Source organism: Bos javanicus, chromosome 3 (assembly GCF_032452875.1).
Source record: "Bos javanicus breed banteng chromosome 3, ARS-OSU_banteng_1.0, whole genome shotgun sequence".
NCBI lineage: Eukaryota > Metazoa > Chordata > Mammalia > Artiodactyla > Bovidae > Bos > Bos javanicus.
In genome coordinates, this window is record NC_083870.1 from 38,869,408 (window position 1) to 38,886,358 (window position 16,951).

At 37.0% G+C, this 16,951-nt stretch overlaps 1 non-coding gene and 1 pseudogene across 1 annotated transcript; both read left to right on the top strand.

The window, feature by feature from the left end:
• Positions 1-16,951, top strand: part of LOC133245176 (large ribosomal subunit protein uL1-like) — a 48,974-nt pseudogene that overhangs the window by 28,113 nt on the left and 3,910 nt on the right.
• Positions 13,666-13,737, top strand: TRNAY-AUA (transfer RNA tyrosine (anticodon AUA)). The gene has a single exon. It is a non-coding gene; the product is annotated as a tRNA-Tyr (tRNA).

Genomic DNA, 16,951 nt, shown 5'->3' on the forward strand with positions numbered 1-16,951 from the left:
ATTTAACTTCAGCTTCATTGGGGCATAGTCTTGGATTACTGTGCTGTTGAATGCTTTGCCTTCAAAATGAACTGAGTTAATTCTGTCATTTTTGAGATTGCACCCGAGTACAGCCATTTCGGACTCTCTTGTTGACTATGAGGACTACTCCATTTCTTCTAGGGACTCTTGTCCATGGTAGCAGAAACAATGATTATCTGAATTAAACTTGCCCATTCCTGTCCATTTTAGTTCACTGCTAAAATGCTGATGTTCACTCTGGCCATCTCCTGTTTCACCATGTCCTATTTACCTTGATTCATGGACCTACAATCCCAGGTTCCTATGCACTATTATTCTTTAGAGCATCTAAGTGATATACCCTTAATATGAGATAAAGGCATTTTTACTTAACTCTATGGTTTTTATCCCCCAAAACTATAAACTCAGTTTAATCATTAGAGAGTAAAAGATTGGACAAATTCCAATAGAGAGGCATCCAACAAAATATCTTGACAGTGATGCTTACTCTCAAGGTAATCTTTAAAAACAGGAAGTCAGAAAAACTGTCACAGACAAGAAAGCCTAAGGAAACTTTACAACTAAATGTCATGTAGAATCCTAGACTGAATCCTGGAACACAAAAAAGACCAAGAAAATGAAAATCTGAATTTACTGGTAATTATGTATTAATCTAGGTTCTTTGTGACAAATGTACCATATTCATATAGTGTGCTGATTAATATTACTGATAATACTATAAATGATGTGAGGTATATGGGAGTTCTCAAAATATATCCATCCTTTTTCTGCAAATCTAAAACTGAAAAAAAACTTAAAATCTGAAAAAAAAACACTAAAGAAAATAAATAGGAGGGAAAGCAACACTTCTACTTAATTAACCACATAATACAATTTCTAAACCTTGTAATGTTATGTCATTCAGTTCAGTTACGCAATTGTGTTCAACTCTCTGCAACCCCAAAAACTGTGGCACGCCAGGTCTCTCTGTCCATCACCAACTTCCGGAGTTTACTCAAACTCATGTCCACTGAGTTAGTAATGCCATCCAATCATCTCATCCTCTGTTGTCCCCTTCTCTTCCCGCCTTCAATCTTTCCCAGCATCAGGGTCTTTCCAATGAGTCGGTTCTTCACATCAGGTAGCCAAAGTATTGGAGTATCAGCTTCAGAATCAGTCTTTCCAATGGACATTCAGGACTGATTGCATTAGGGTAGACTGGCTGGATCTCCTTGCAGTCCAAAACTCTCAAGAGGCTTCTCCAACACCACAGTTCAAAACATTATTCTTAGGTGCTCAGCTTTCTTTATAGTCCAACTCTCACATCCATACATGACTACTGGAAAAACCATAGCCTTGACTAGACAGACCTTTGTAGGCAAAGTAATGTCTCTGCTTTTTAATATACTGTCCAGGTTGATCATAACTTTTCTTCCAAGGAGCAAGCGTCTTTTAATTTCATGCCTGCAGTCACTATCTGAAGTGATTTTGGAGCCCAAAAAATAGTCTGCCACTGTTTCCACTGTTTCCCCATCTAATGTCATGAAGTGATGGGACCAGATGCCATGATCTTAGTCTTCTGAACATTGAGTTTTACATCAACTTTTTCACTCTCTTTCATCAAGAGGCTCTTTAGTTCCTCTTCACTTTCTGTCATAAGGATGGTGTCATCTGCACATCTGAGGTTGCTGCTAAGTCTCGTCAGTTGTGCCCAACTCTGTGCGACCCCATAGACGGCAGCCCACCAGGCTCCCCTGTCCCTGGGATTCTCCAGGCAAGAACACTGGAGTGGGTTGCCATTTCCTTCTCCAATGCATGAAAGTGAAAAGTGAAAGTGAAGTCGCTCTGTCCTGCCCGACTCTTAGCGACCTCATGGACCGCAGCCGTCCAGGCTCCTCTGTACATGGGATTTTTCCAGCCAATAGTCTGGAGTGGGGTGCCATTGCCTTCTCCGATATCTGAGGTTACTGACATTTTTTCCAGGAATCTTGACTCCAGCTTCATCCAGTTCAGCATTTCTCATGATGTACTCTGCATATAAGTTAAATAAGCAGGGTGACAATATACACCCTGACATACTCCTTTCCCGGTTTAGAACCAGTCTGTTGTTCCATGTCTAGTTCTAACTGTTGCTTCTTGATCTGCATATAGTTTCTCAGGAGGCAGGTCCAGGTGGTCTGGTATTCCAATCTCTTTAACAATTTCCCACAGTTTGTTTTGATCCACACAGTCAAAGTCTTTGTAATAGTCAATGAAGCAGAAATAGATGTTTTTCTGGAACTCTCTCGCTTTTTTGATGATCCAACAGATGTTGGCAATTGGATCTCCGGTTCCTCTGCCTTTTTTAAATCCAGCTTGAACATCTGGAAGTTCATGGTTCACGTACTGCTGAAGCCTGGCTTGGAGAATTTTGAGCACTACTTTGCTAGCATGTGAGATAAGTGCAATTATGTGGCAGTTTGAGCATTCTTTTTGGCATTGCCTTTTTTGGGACTGGAATGAAAACTGACTTTTTTCCAGTCCTGTGTCTACTGCTGAATCTTCCAAATTTGCTGGCATATTGTTATGCCATTAAAAAATATTAAATACAATCATGTTTTAATTAAAATTCACATGGGGAATTAAACTAAAAATGCTGAAATTTAGCTATGACTTATATTCTCCATTTATTGTTAATAAAATAATTATGGTCAAATTAAAATGTTAGATTATATTCTCAAGTTGATATGATTTATCCCTTATTTTCCACCTGTTTGGCAAGAAAATCACGTAAGTGTTATAAACATGGAACATTCCAATTCAAATAGTTTACAAGAGAGGTATTTAGAACTAGTGCATTAAATGTTAAGTTCTGTAATTCCCACTCTGGGTATCAGAACCACAATAAGAAGCATGTGAGATTAAATTGTATTTATTTGAATTGTATAATAGTTCTTTTCTGATACTGCACAAACAAACTATTTAACCATACCAATTTTTCAGTAAGTTTAGTCTATCATAAATATCACAATATCATCTTAAAGCTTTTTAAAGTTTGCACATAACTTGCACTCACATAATCTCATTTTTATATAATTTTAACATTCTGAGATTCAGAGTAATTTCTGTAATATTCATTTTGTAGACAAGAAAACCATTGCCTAGAATTTAAGTGACAGGATTGAGTTGCACATTTAATAAGTTACAGTGTTTTGATTAAACCCAAATCTTCCAACTCAAAGTTTTGTGAATCTCTCCTCTGTTCTACTTTATGTTTCCTTTGATATCTCACAGAAACTTGAGTAATCACTGTCAACAGCAAAGTACATTAGACACTCATGCTATTCCTCAATGCGACTTTAATGAAAGCAAATGAATCAGGACAGGTTTAGCTGGTAACATCATCATTTTTAACAGCATTCGGAAAATTTAATAAAATTTAGCCAAGACATGGAAGCAACCTAGATGCTATATAGAATGGATTGGGGAGAAGGCAATGGCAACCCCCTCCAGTACTCTTGCCTGGAAAATCCCATGGACAGAGGAGCCTGGTAGGCTACAGTCCATGGGGTCGCTAGGAGTTGGACATGACTGATCGACTTCACTTTCACTTTCATGCATTGGAGAAGGAAATGGCAACCCACTCCAGTATTCTTGCCTGGAGAATCCCAGGGACGATGAATGGATAAGAAAGCCTAATTAAACTTAAAAGCTTCTGCACATCAAAGGAAACTATTAGCAAGGTGAAAAGACAGCCTTCAGAATGGGAGAAAATAATAGCAAATGAAGCAACTGACAAACAACTAATCTCAAAAATATACAAGCAACTCCTACAGCTCAACTCCAGAAAAATAAATGACCCAATCAAAAAATGGGCCAAAGAACTAAATAGACATTTCTCCAAAGAAGACATACAGATGGCTAACAAACACATGAAAAGATGCTCAACATCACTCATTATCAGAGAAATGCAAATCAAAACCACTATGAGATACCATTTCACACCAGTCAGAATGGCTGCGATCCAAAAGTCTACAAATAATAAATGCTGGAGAGGGTGTGGAGAAAAGGGAACCCTCTTACACTGTTGGTGGGAATGCAAACTAGTACAGCCACTATGGAGAACAGTGTGGAGATTCCTTAAAAAACTGGAAATAGAACTGCCTTATGATCCAGCAATCCCACTGCTGGGCATACACACTGAGGAAACCAGAAGGGAAAGAGACACGTGTACCCCAATGTTCATCGCAGCACTGTTTATAATAGCCAGGACATGGAAGCAACCTAGATGTCCATCAGCAGATGAATGGATAAGAAAGCAGTGGTACATATACACAATGGAGTATTACTCAGCCATTAAAAAGAATACATTTGAATCAGTTCTAATGAGGTGGATGAAACTGGAGCCTATTATACAGAGTGAAGTAAGCCAGAAGGAAAAACATAAATACAGTATACTAACGCATATATATGGAATTTAGAAAGATGGTAACAATAACCCTGTATATGAGACAGCAAAAGAGACACTGATGTATAGAACAGTCTTTTGGACTCTGTGGGAGAGGGAGAGGCTGGGATGATTTGGGAGAATGGCATTGAAACATGTATAATATCATATATGAAACGAGTTGCCAGTCCAGGTTCAATGCACGATACTGGGTGCTTGGGGCTGGTGCACTGGGATGACGCAGAGGGATGGTACGGGGAGGGAGGAGGGTTCAGGATGGGGAACACGTGTATACCTGTGGCAGATTCATGTTGATATATGGCAAAACCAATACAATATTGTAAAGTTAAAAAATAAAATAAAAATAAAAAATAAATAAATTTATATTTTGATCTTTGCATGTACAATTATGATCATTTCACGTTTATCTTCATTCTATTTTTCTCTGGGCTTCCCTTGTAGCTCAGCTGGTAAAGAATCTGCCCATAATATGGGAGACCTGGATTCAATCCCTGTGTAGGGAAGATCCCCTGGAGAAGGGAAGGGCTACCAATTCCAGTATTCTGCTTTTTTCTATATGAACAAGACTAAATTTTATTCTTTTACCATCTTAATTAAGAATTCCAATTCATTCTGCTGCTGCTGCTAAGTCGCTTCAGTCGTATCGGACTCTGTGCGACCCCATAGACGGCAACCCACCAGGCTCCCCAGTCCCTGGGATTCTCCAGGCAAGAATACTGGAGTGGGTTGCCATTTCCTTCTCCAATGTATGAAAGTGAAAGTGAAGTCACTCAGTCATGTCCAACTCCTAGCGACCCCATGGACTGTAGCCTACTAGGCTCCTCCATCCATGGGATTTTCCAAGCAAGAGTACTGGAGGGGGTTACCATTGCCTTCTCCCCAATTCATTCTATATAACATTAATTATAAACTTCTTATACTACCTTCACATTTACAAGCATAGAATTTATTGACAAAGTGTTGTTAATATTCAACCTTCATTTCCCCTTATCTTCCTAAAAGCTTAATTTATAACATCTTTTTTTCTAGATTTCTACTTATTTACTCTCCTATAATCAATAATCAACCACATAAGGCAAGTTCCTTTGTTCTCTGTTCCAAATTGTTTTTGTTAATTCTGACAATTGTGGCATTTCCTTAGTGGAAGTTAGAGAGTGGCGGAGGTGAAGGAGAAATCTTTCTCTGCCACTGCTGGAAAGAAACGTTGATGCCTGCTATTACTCTTACTGAAGTCTAGAAAATCACGTATTCCTATATTCCTAAAACCCCTCAAAATGATTGTGGTGGTTCACTGTGTGTTAATCGTTCAGTTACGTCCGATTCTCTGAGATCCCATGGGGTGTCTCCCACCAGGCTCCTCCATCCATGTGATTCTCCAGGCAAGAATACTGGAGTGGGTTGCCATTTCCTTCTCAAAATGGTGACTGTGTCTTCCATGAAAGAATACAATCCAGTATCTTTTTATTTCAAAAAATTATTCTACTTGTTAAAGTAACTTTGATGTTAATGACTTTGTGATCTTTTCTGAGGCTGCCTTCAGCCTCTCCCAGTTCCACCTCAAGAAAAGGTGGCACGGCACCCCCCTGAGGGGTGCTCCCTTCAATTTAGGGGTGTTATTTGGCTTTGAGACAAAAGTGATAGTTACTATATTCCATAGGCCAAATCCTATTCTTCCATTAAAATTATCCTAAATGTCAACCCTAAATAAAGAGGATCACCACTCAGTCTAAGCTACTCTCTTTGAATGTTAGTTCTATAATTTCCAGAGAAGCACATTATCATACATTCTTATCTGGCTACATTTGCATGCTGCCTAATATAACCTGCCTTCTCACTTATTTAAGCCAAAAAATTTGAGAATACCCTTCATTTACCACAAATTACTCTGATCAAACCACACACATAAACAACAATTTATTTATCATTAAATTCAATATTGAAGACAACTGCAATTTTTGGGGAGTAAAATTAAAATTATCAATACACTGAAAAATGAACTGTGGCAGGAATTTAGGTCTGGAGATCCTGAGCAAAAAATCAATTTTTTTAGAGCTAAAAATAACTACCTTTACCCCTAGTGTACCTTACTGTATAACCCGCTTTACTTTTTTTTTAAATACCATTTATTGTTTTAGCATAGTGTATAATTTAATTACTCATTGCACTAGTCTATCATTGCTAGAATAGTTTCCATGACTACAATAATGAACTATATAACTACAATAAATATTAATTATTTTGTATCATTGCTATTTACCAGGTACCTCGAATTGTGTTCAGTACCCAGTAGATTCTCAATAAACATAGATTAAATAAATAAATTAATGAAAGAAAAGTTTCCTTTTGGATCTTTCCTTGTTTATAGAAACCTCTGGACAACCAGCCCCAAATTGAAGCAATTGCCTTTATCCTTTCCCACTGCTTCCAAGGATTAAATCTTAACTTTATTATAATTTTTAGGTTGGACTTAAACACACACACACACATAAGAGTCATTCTTCTTTTAGACTTATATTTCCTTGATTATTTATTAAATTGGTCTATATAAGAGATACGGTCTTTCTCAGCATGTAAGACGTATCCTTGCAATAGTAGATGCTCCATTTTTTAAAGTGTTTTCAAGACTGCTTGCATGAAGGACACAGGCAAATCTAGCAGTCATTCTCAGGCAATTTTTTATAATTTGTTTAAAACGTTCATTGAGAAAACACCAGTGAGGTGGAAGAATCTATAAGAATATTAATATAAGCTGACTTGAATTTTTAGGACACTGTATTTTGGATAATGAACCAAACATATAATTCTCATATGTACAATTCGAAATAGATTTATTGCTATCTCTTATAATTAGTTTTGGCAAAGAATAAAATGACCTTTAAAAGAGTTATTAACCAAAAGCACAGGAAATGATTTCAACTTAGACATGCTTTTTATTTAGATTTATATTTAGAAATGCTTTGTATTTAGAGGAGTATATTTAGACAAGACACCACCAATTCTGTACAGTAAAATACAGGAATGTGTTTCTTACTAGTTTATGCAGTAATGTGTTTCTTACTAGTCTTGAAAAAAGATGGCACATCCTCAAAAGTAAATGAGAACTAGTGTGTACAGATCTACATTTATTATACTCATTTTGATATCAGCCTTTTTTCTGTTGAAATATAACTGCTTTACAATGTTGTGTTAGTTTCTGTTGTACAACAACATGAGTCAGCCATATTCATACACATATCTACTCCCTCGTAATAAACTCAACAATATCATTATTTTTCAATTAGTCCCTCTGTACATTAGAATTCTGTTACATAAATGACACAATTCCTCTAACCACCCCAATAATGAGGGGCCTTTCTAGATACATCAATAGAGACCATTATCTATATTATTCAAAAATACTAATGTGATGCTTTCATTGTATGTTACATTTATTTCACTAAGTTATTTTAATATAGGTGACACTTTATAAATCACCTATATGATATAAAACTTAGTAACTAAGTCAGATGACAAAATAAAACAGTGTTAAGATGTCTGATCTACCGGGGATGTATTATTGACTTTGTTTCAGTGGGACTACAAAATTAAAGGCAACAGAGTAATGAGGGGTTTATGGTCTTGTAGGGAATAATGAAGAAACCGTAACACTTGTTAGCCTTAGAAGTCATTAAATAATTCATCATTATTTAAAGGGATTAATGATGAACAAGCAGAGAAGAAAAAGTCACTGCAAAAAGAAATATTAGCCTCTGTATATTAAAAAGAAGAAAGGCAAAGGAAATATAAATGTAAAAATGTGAGGAATGACCTTAACCTGGAGTTTAAATTTGATCTAAAAAAATCAAATACAATAGGATGTAACCTATGGAAGAGTTGGGAGACAGAGAAAGTAAGGATGGTTCAAGTTGGGGCAAGTGGCATGGGGTTGCTACAGGCAAGAAATATTATTTCAGCCTCAGGCATTTTGAACTGATATCCAAGTAAAGAAAGAAAATCTAAGGTCACTTAGGTATATTCTTAAAGTTTTGAGAAACAGCTGCCAGAAATTTCTGATGACTTGGGTATTAAGAAACTGACTGGCTAATATTTGTTATAAATTGGAGATCAGTATTATGAAATACAGGTTGCATCTCAATCTATAATTACAGGCAGAGTTTGAGTGATGAGAGTAAGCACAAAATATATTGAATAAGCACTTTTTAACTATATAAGTGAATTAAATAACTATAAATCTAGCAAGAAAATGTTACATAATTATCATTAGATATAGTTTAAAGATTATCTAGTAAATTTCTTTTTTAACTTTTAAAATTAATTTATTTTTAATTGGAGGATGATTGCTTTACATTGTGTTGGCTTCTGCCGTATAGTAACATGAATCAGTCACAGGTATACATATGCCCCCCTTCCACTTCCCATCCCATCCTACCCTCTAGGTTATTACAGAGTACCAAATTTGAGCTTCGTGCATCATACAGTAAATTTCTATTGGCTATCTAATTTTACATATGGCAGTGTATATATTTCAATCTACTCTCTCAATCACCCCACTGTCTTTTTCCCCGTCCACAAATCTATTCTCTATGTCTGTGTCTCCACTGCTGCTCTGCAGAGGTTCATCAGTACCATCTTTCTAGATTGCATATATATGTGTTAATATATGATATTTTCCCCTTTCTGACTTACTTCACTTTGTATAATAGGCTCTAGACTCATCTGCCATACTAGAACTGAGTCAAACACATTCATTTTACGGCCAAGTAATATTCCTTTGTATATATGTACCACTACTTCTTTACCCCTTTATCTGTCAATGGGCATCTAGGATGCTTCAATGTCCCAGCTATTGTAAACAGTGCAGTGATGAACAGTGGGGTGCAGGTGTCTTTTTCAAATATGGTTTCCTAAGGGTCTATGCCCAGTAGTGGGATTACTGGGTCATATGGTAGTTTTAGTACTAGTTTTTTTTAAGGCATCTCTATATGTTAAATTTCTTAAAATGAACTTACGAATAACCTATTATGTGATCATTTTTTCAGTCTACTTACTTAAATAGGTGGCATAAATATTATTTAACATTCCCTCCCAAACATATGTAGAATTTTCTCAGAAATTTGTAAAGGGACAGTACTAAAAATATAAATTAGTTACAAGTTTTTAAATATTAATATGTGAAATCTAAGGAAAACTCTTTGTAAGAACAGTCATTTTTCTAAAGCCATGGCTGTTTTTAAAATGCTACATTTTCTATTAATAACATAAGAAACTTAATGAAACCCCAGTACCTCCTCTCATTGTATATAGCATATTCAGTCACTCAGTTGTGTCCAACTCTTTTGACTCCATGGACTGCAGCAAGCCAGGCCTCCCTATCTATCACCAACTCCCAGAGTTTACCCAAACTCATGTCCATTGAGTCAGTGATGCTATCCAGCCATCTCATCCTCTGTCGTCCCCTTCTCCTCCTGCCCTCAATCTTTCCCAGCATCAGGGTCTTTTCAAATGAGTGAGCTCTTCGTATCTGGTGGCTAATGTATCGGAGTTTCAGTTTCAACATCAGTCCTTCGAATGAACACCCAGGACTAATCTCCTTTAGGATGGACTGGTTGGATCTCCTTGATGTCCATGGTTTCTCAAGAGTCTTTTCCAACACCACAGTTCTAAAGCATCAATTCTTCAGCACTCAGCTTTCTTGCTAATCCAACTCTCATATCCATACATGACTACTGGAAAAACCATAGCCTTGACCAGCTGGACCTTTGTTGGCAAAGTAATATCCCTGCTTTTTAGTATGTTGTCTAGGTTGGTCACAGCTTTTCTTCCAAGGAGCAAGTGTCTTTTAATTTAATGGCTGCAATCACCATCTGCAGTGATTGTGGAGCTCATAAAACTAGTCTGTAACTGTTTCTATTATTTCCCCATCTATTTGCCATGAAGTGATGGGACCAGATGCCATGATGAGTTTTCTGAATGTTGAGTTTAAACCAATTTTTTCACTCTCATCTTTCACTTTCATCACAAGACTCTTTAGTTCTTCTTTGCTTTCTGCCAAGAAGTTGTTATCTGCATATGTAAGTTTATCAATACTTTGCCCAAAAATCTTGACTCCAGCCTGTGCCTCATCCAGTCCAGCATTTCTCATGATGTACTCTGCATATAAGTTAAAAAGGCAGAGTGACAATATACAGCCTTGACGTATTCCTTTCCCGATTTGGAACCAATCTGTTGTTCCATGTCCAGTTCTAACTGTTGCTTTTTGATCTGCATACAGATTTCTCAGGAGGCAGGTCAGGTGTCCTGGTATTCCCATCTCTTTAACAATTTTCCACAGTTTGTTGTGATCCACAGAGTCAAAGGCTTTGGTGTAGTCAATAAAAAAGAAGTAGATGTTTTTCTGGAACTTTCTCACTTTTTCGAAGATCCAACGAATGTTGGCAATTTGATCTCTGGTTCCTCTGCCTTTTCTAAATCCAGCTTGAACATCTGGAAGTTCACAGTTCACATAGTGTTGAAGCCTGGCTTGGAGAATTTTGAGCATTATTTTGCTAGCATGTGACATGAATGCAATTGTGCAGTAGTTCAAACATTCTTTTTGGCATTGCTTTCTTTGGGATTGGAATGAAAACTGACCTTTTGCAGTTCTGTGGCCACTGCTGAGTTTTCCAAATTTTCTTACATATTGAATGCAGCACTTTCACAGAATCATCATTTAGGATTTGGAATTCCATCACCTCCACTAGCGTTGTTCATAGTGATGTTTCCTAAGGCCCACTTGACTTCTCACTCCAGGATGTCTGGCTCTAACTGAGTGAGCACACCATCATGGTTATCTGGGTCGTGAAGATCTTTTTTGTACAGTCCTTCTGTGTATTCTTGCCACCTCTCCTTAATATAATCTGCTTCTGTCAGGTCCATACAGTTTCTGTCCTTTACTGTGCCCAACTTTGTGTGAAATGTTCCCTTGGTGTCTCTTATTTTCTTGAAGAGATCTCTAGACTTTCCCATTCTATTGTTTCCTCTATTTCTTTGCACTGATCACTGAGGAAGGCTTTCTTATCTCTCCTTCCTATTCTTTGGAACTCTGAATTCAAATGGGTATATCTTTCCTTTTCTCCTTTGCCTTTAGCTTGTCTTCTTTTCTCAGCTATCTGTAAGGCCTCCTCAAGAGAACAATTTTGTGTTTTTGTACTTCTTTTTGTTGGGGATGGTCTTGGTCACTGCCTCTTGTTCAATGTCACAAACCTCCATCCAGTTCTTCAGACACTCTTGTTTATCAGATATAATCCCTTGAATCTATTTCTCACTTCCACTGTATAATCATAAGGGATTTGATTTATGTTATACCTGAATGGTCTAGTGGTTTTCCTTACTTTCTTCAATTAAGTCTGAATTTGACAATAAGGAGTTCATGATCTGATCCACAGTCAGCTCCCAGTCTTGTTTTTGCTGACTGTATAGAGCTTCTCCATCTTTGCCTGCAAAGAATATAATCAATCTGATTCAGTACTGACCATCTGGTGATGTCCATGTGTAGAGTATTCCCATGTGTTGCTGGAAGAGGGTGTTTGCTATGACCAGTGTGTTCTCTTGGCAAAACTCTGTTAGCCTTCACCTGCTTTGTTTTGTACTCCAAGGCCAAATTTGCCTGTTACTTCAGTTATTTCTTGACTTCCTACTTTTGCCTTCCAGTCCCATATAATGAAAAGCACACCTTTTGGGTCATTAGTTCTATAAGCTCTTATAGGTCTTCATAGAACCATTCAGCTTCTTCAGTATTTCTGTTCTGAGCACAGACTTGGATTTCTATGATATTGAATGGTTTGCCTTGGAAACAAACAGAAATCATTCTGTCGCTTTTGAGATTGCACCCAAATACTGAATTTTGGACTCTCTTTTTGACTACGATGGCTACTCCATTTCTTCTAAGCAATTATTGCCCACAGTAGTAGATATAAATGGTCATCTGAGTTAAATTCACCCATTCCAGTCCATTTTAGTTCACTGATTCCTAAAATGTGGATGTTCACTCTTGCCATTTCCTGTTTGACCACTTCCAATTTGCCTTGATTCATGGCCCTAATGTTTCAGGTTCCTATGCAATACTGCTCTTTATAGCATCAGACTTTAATTCCATCTCCAGTCATATACACAATGGGGTGTTGTTTTTGCAGTGGCTCCATCTCTTCATTCTTTCTGGAGTTATTTCTTCACTGATCTTCCATAGCATATTGGGCACCTACTGACCTGTGGAGTTCATCATTCAGAGTCCTATCTTTTTGCATTTTTATGGTATTCATGGGGTTCTCAAGGCAAGAATATTGAAGTGGTTTGCCATTCCCTTCTCCAGTGGACCACATTTTGTCAGAACTCTCCACCATGATTCATTTGTCTTAGGTGACCCTGCACAGCATGGCTCATAGTTTTATTGAGTTAGATAAGGCTGTGGTGGTCCATGTGATCAGTTTGGTTAGTTTTCTGTGACTGTGGTTTTCATTCTGTCTGCCCTCTGATAGGTAAGGATAAGAGGTTTATGGAAGCTTCCTAATAGGAATGACTGACTAAGGGGGAACCTGGGTCTTGTTCTGATGGGTGCGGCCATGCTCAGTATATCTTGAATCCAATTTTATTTTGATGGTCAGGAGGATGTTCCTTCCCTGTTGTTGACCTGAGGCCAAACATGGTGGAGGTTATGAAGATAACGGTGACCTCCTTCAAAAGGTCCCATCCACATACTGCAGCACTCAGTGCCCCTGACCCTGCATCAGGCCACCATCGACCCACACATCCGCCAGACATGGACACACATGGTCAAGTCTGGGTCAGTCTTGTGGGATCACTGCTCCTTTCTCCTGGGTCCTGGTGAGCACATGGTTCTGTTTGTGCCTTCCAATAGTCTGTTTCCCCAGTCCTGTGTAAGATCTAGCGGCTCTATGGAGGAGTTAATGGTGACCTCCTTTAAAAGGGCTTATGCCATACCCAGGTCTGTTGCATCCAGAACCTCTGCCTTGCCTTAGGCCACTGCTGACCCTTACCTTCACAGGAGACAATCAAACACAGTTCTTGCTCAGTCTCCGTAGGTTCTCTGGGTCCTGGTGCACGCAAGGTTATTTTGAGCTCTCTGAGCATCTCTGGCGGGTAAGGGTTTTGATTCTAATGTAATTTTGCCCCTCCTACCATCTTGCTGGGATATATAATATAATAACAATATACATGAGGCTTCCCTGGTAGCTCAGATGGTAAAGCATCTGCCTATAATGCAGGAGACCCAGGTTTGATCCCTGGGTTGGGAAGACCCCCTGGAGAAAGAAATGGCAACCCACTCCAGTATTCATGCCTAGAAAATCCCATGGACCAAGGAGCCTGGTGGGCTACAGTCCATGGGGTCGCAAAGAGTCGGACACAACTGAGTGATTTCACTTTTATAACAATGATTCTGGCTCATGCCAGCATTTTAGACCCTACTGTTTCATTTTCCCCAATATTTAGGTATGTTTAACTATTGTTTACTTTTATTTTTTAATTGATTCTGGTTCAAGTTTATGTTAATCAGTCTAAAGCTGATAATTTCTGATGACTTTCAGACTTAGTTAAATCAGCAACTAAGAGATAACAGTGTCATGCATTAACTCTGTGGACAGGTCTGTAAGTAGTCCATTTTTTTATACCAAAAATTTTAAGGAGTTCCTTGTTTTTCTTACAGTTTCATCTATGCAAGTAAATGAGCAAATGAACGAGATTCTAAAATAGTTAAACCCAACAGATCTACAGGTACCAGAAAATAGTGATTTTTCTCCCTTCTGGAAACGAGAACAGTATAACCCAATACTACATATAGCTAAAATGTCCAGTGAGATAGTATCATGACTGCATGGCTGTTATGAGTTCTAGTCATTTGTCTTTGTGGGCCCCTTTCTCAGTAAACACATATATATACACATATATGTGTGTGTGTATATATATATATAATTATATTACTGTGCTAGTATGAAGGTGAATATAAGCCAGACAAGACTCATTGCTATATATTTATTATTTTTTTATTTTTATTTTAAAAGATATTAAAATGAAACCATTTCCCTAGGCCCCAACAATACTGTAGAATCTGGGCACTATGCCACCTATACCTCACAGATAAGTTAATCTTGGTGGGTAGACTGTTCCTCATGTAGTACAAAACACTAAGTTTCCTAACATAAGACCCATGCCAAGAATCTGCAACACTGATGCCTGCAAAGAGTCAAATGAAATATCATGCAAGAAGATTAAATATAATGAAGAAAAATAATCTCACATAACATGAACTTTCAAAAAAAATCTTCGAGCTCATGAGCTTTCAAACAAAAATTACCATTTTTAACAGAAAATGCAAAAAATTAAGGATATTGAATATCAATAGATGGAAATATTATGCAGCATTCCCCAGAGGACCATGAATATTGTTGCTGACGTCTAAAAGTATGAAGAGCAGAAACCCTGCAATAAATAATTTATTAAATATTGTGGTAAATATATAATAGATGACATCCCAATGTGTCACACTTAGTATACTCCCTGGAGTACAGGTGGAATCTGTGACTTGCTTCTGAACAACAGAACTTGACAAAGATAATGGGATGTTACTCTCATGATTATATTTCTCATGTAAGACTCCTAGCCACTGGAGAGAGAGACATAGAGATAGAGGTATTCTGTTGGCCTTGAAGAAGTAAGCTTCCATCTTGTAAAAGTATTCATGAAGATCCTTATGGCAGGGAATGGGGGGCAGCTTCCAAAACCTGGTGGAGCCCACAAGTCAACAATCAATAAGAATTTGAGGACCTCAGTTAAAAAGTCATGAGGAAATGAACACTGACAGCAACCTAAATGAACCTGGAATCCTATTTTTCCCCAGTTAAGTGACCAGAATAAAATGCAACCTGGCCCACACCATGACCATAGACTTTTATGACCTGGAGCAGTGTCCAGCTAAGCCATGCCAGGACTCCTGGTTCACAGAAGCTGTGACAATGAATGCGTGTTTTTTTTCAGTCAGCAGATTTTGGTAATTCATTAAATAGCAATATAAAAAAATATACAAATAAGAAATGATAAGTATGAAAAAAGATGATTTGAGACACAAAATATTCAGGTGTTCAAATAAAAATTATCTCACACACAGTTAACAAACAGAACAAATATTAGGTACAACATATCTAAAAAAGATTTAGTGAGTCAGAGAATAAACATAAATAGACTGAAGTGATGCATGCAGAGAAATAACTGTGGCTAGAATGAGTAGCTCCATCACATATTTAAAAGAAGTTATTAAGGAAGGGAACACTGACAATGAGAATAAAGGAACATTTGGAGACTATTTAAAGATGAAGGGAATATCATGATTAAATATTTTTAGCACCAAATAATGTTTGGATCCTCAGACTAAAAGCATCACCAGGTTACATTAGCAGAGTTGAGTAAATTTTAGAAAAATCATCAATTAGACATTGCATACTGAAGTGTAGAACATCAAGAAAAAGACAAATATGAAAATAAAAGAGAAAGACTGATCTGGAAAAGTACAACAATCAAATTAGCAGATATTTTATAAGCAGGAATGAATCAGTAAGCAGTGGAGTCATAGCTTCAGAGTAAATGGAAAACATTGATAAATTGGCATTTAGTTACTCTCTACTGGCGCTCAAGTGAAAGGGTACACTGTCAACATTTTAGGGAAATGATGCAGAAATGTATTATCTAGAGACTCTCAGTGAATAGATTACTAAAGACTATCATTCATTACAGTGAGAAATTAATGCAGCAGATAAATTAATCCAGGTATTTTAAAAGGGACAAAGGAAGCTAGGGTGAACAAAGAAATTTATATAGCAAATCAAAAAGTATGAATAATATTTATTGTAAACATCAAATAAGTAAATAAATAATACAAATTTTCTATTCAAAGCAAACTAGAATTAAAAATATAGATACAAATAATACAGAAAAGGGGAAAATAAGTTCAAAGAGAAACCATTCCACTGGTTTTATGTCTTATCCTATAAGAGGCCAAATATTCTAATTAATTTTAATTGGAATTAATATATCAATGGTAACATATTAAATGTGCTATGGAAAGAGTACCATGTATATTTTATAAACGATTAAAGAAAAAACTCTATCAACCCTACAAAACTAAGAAATTTTCAAAAGTAACTAAATGCACAGCAAATAAAAAACACAATTTCAGGTGATAATAACTGCAATATATGTCTAGAGTTACTATAATCACATGTTAATCTCATCTATTAAAAATAAGAGCACTTCTCTTGTAACTATGTACTGTTTTGGCTAATAACACTAAGCACACCTTCACAGAATATGTAAAAATTAACGGATGAAGGAAGCTACACCTGAAAAAGAGGAATCTCCCTCCCAAGAAATTTCTTGTACCTCAATATTATAATTAAAAAATGAACTTAAGGCAAAAATATCAAGTAGACAATATATACTACGAAAAGTAAGGGTACA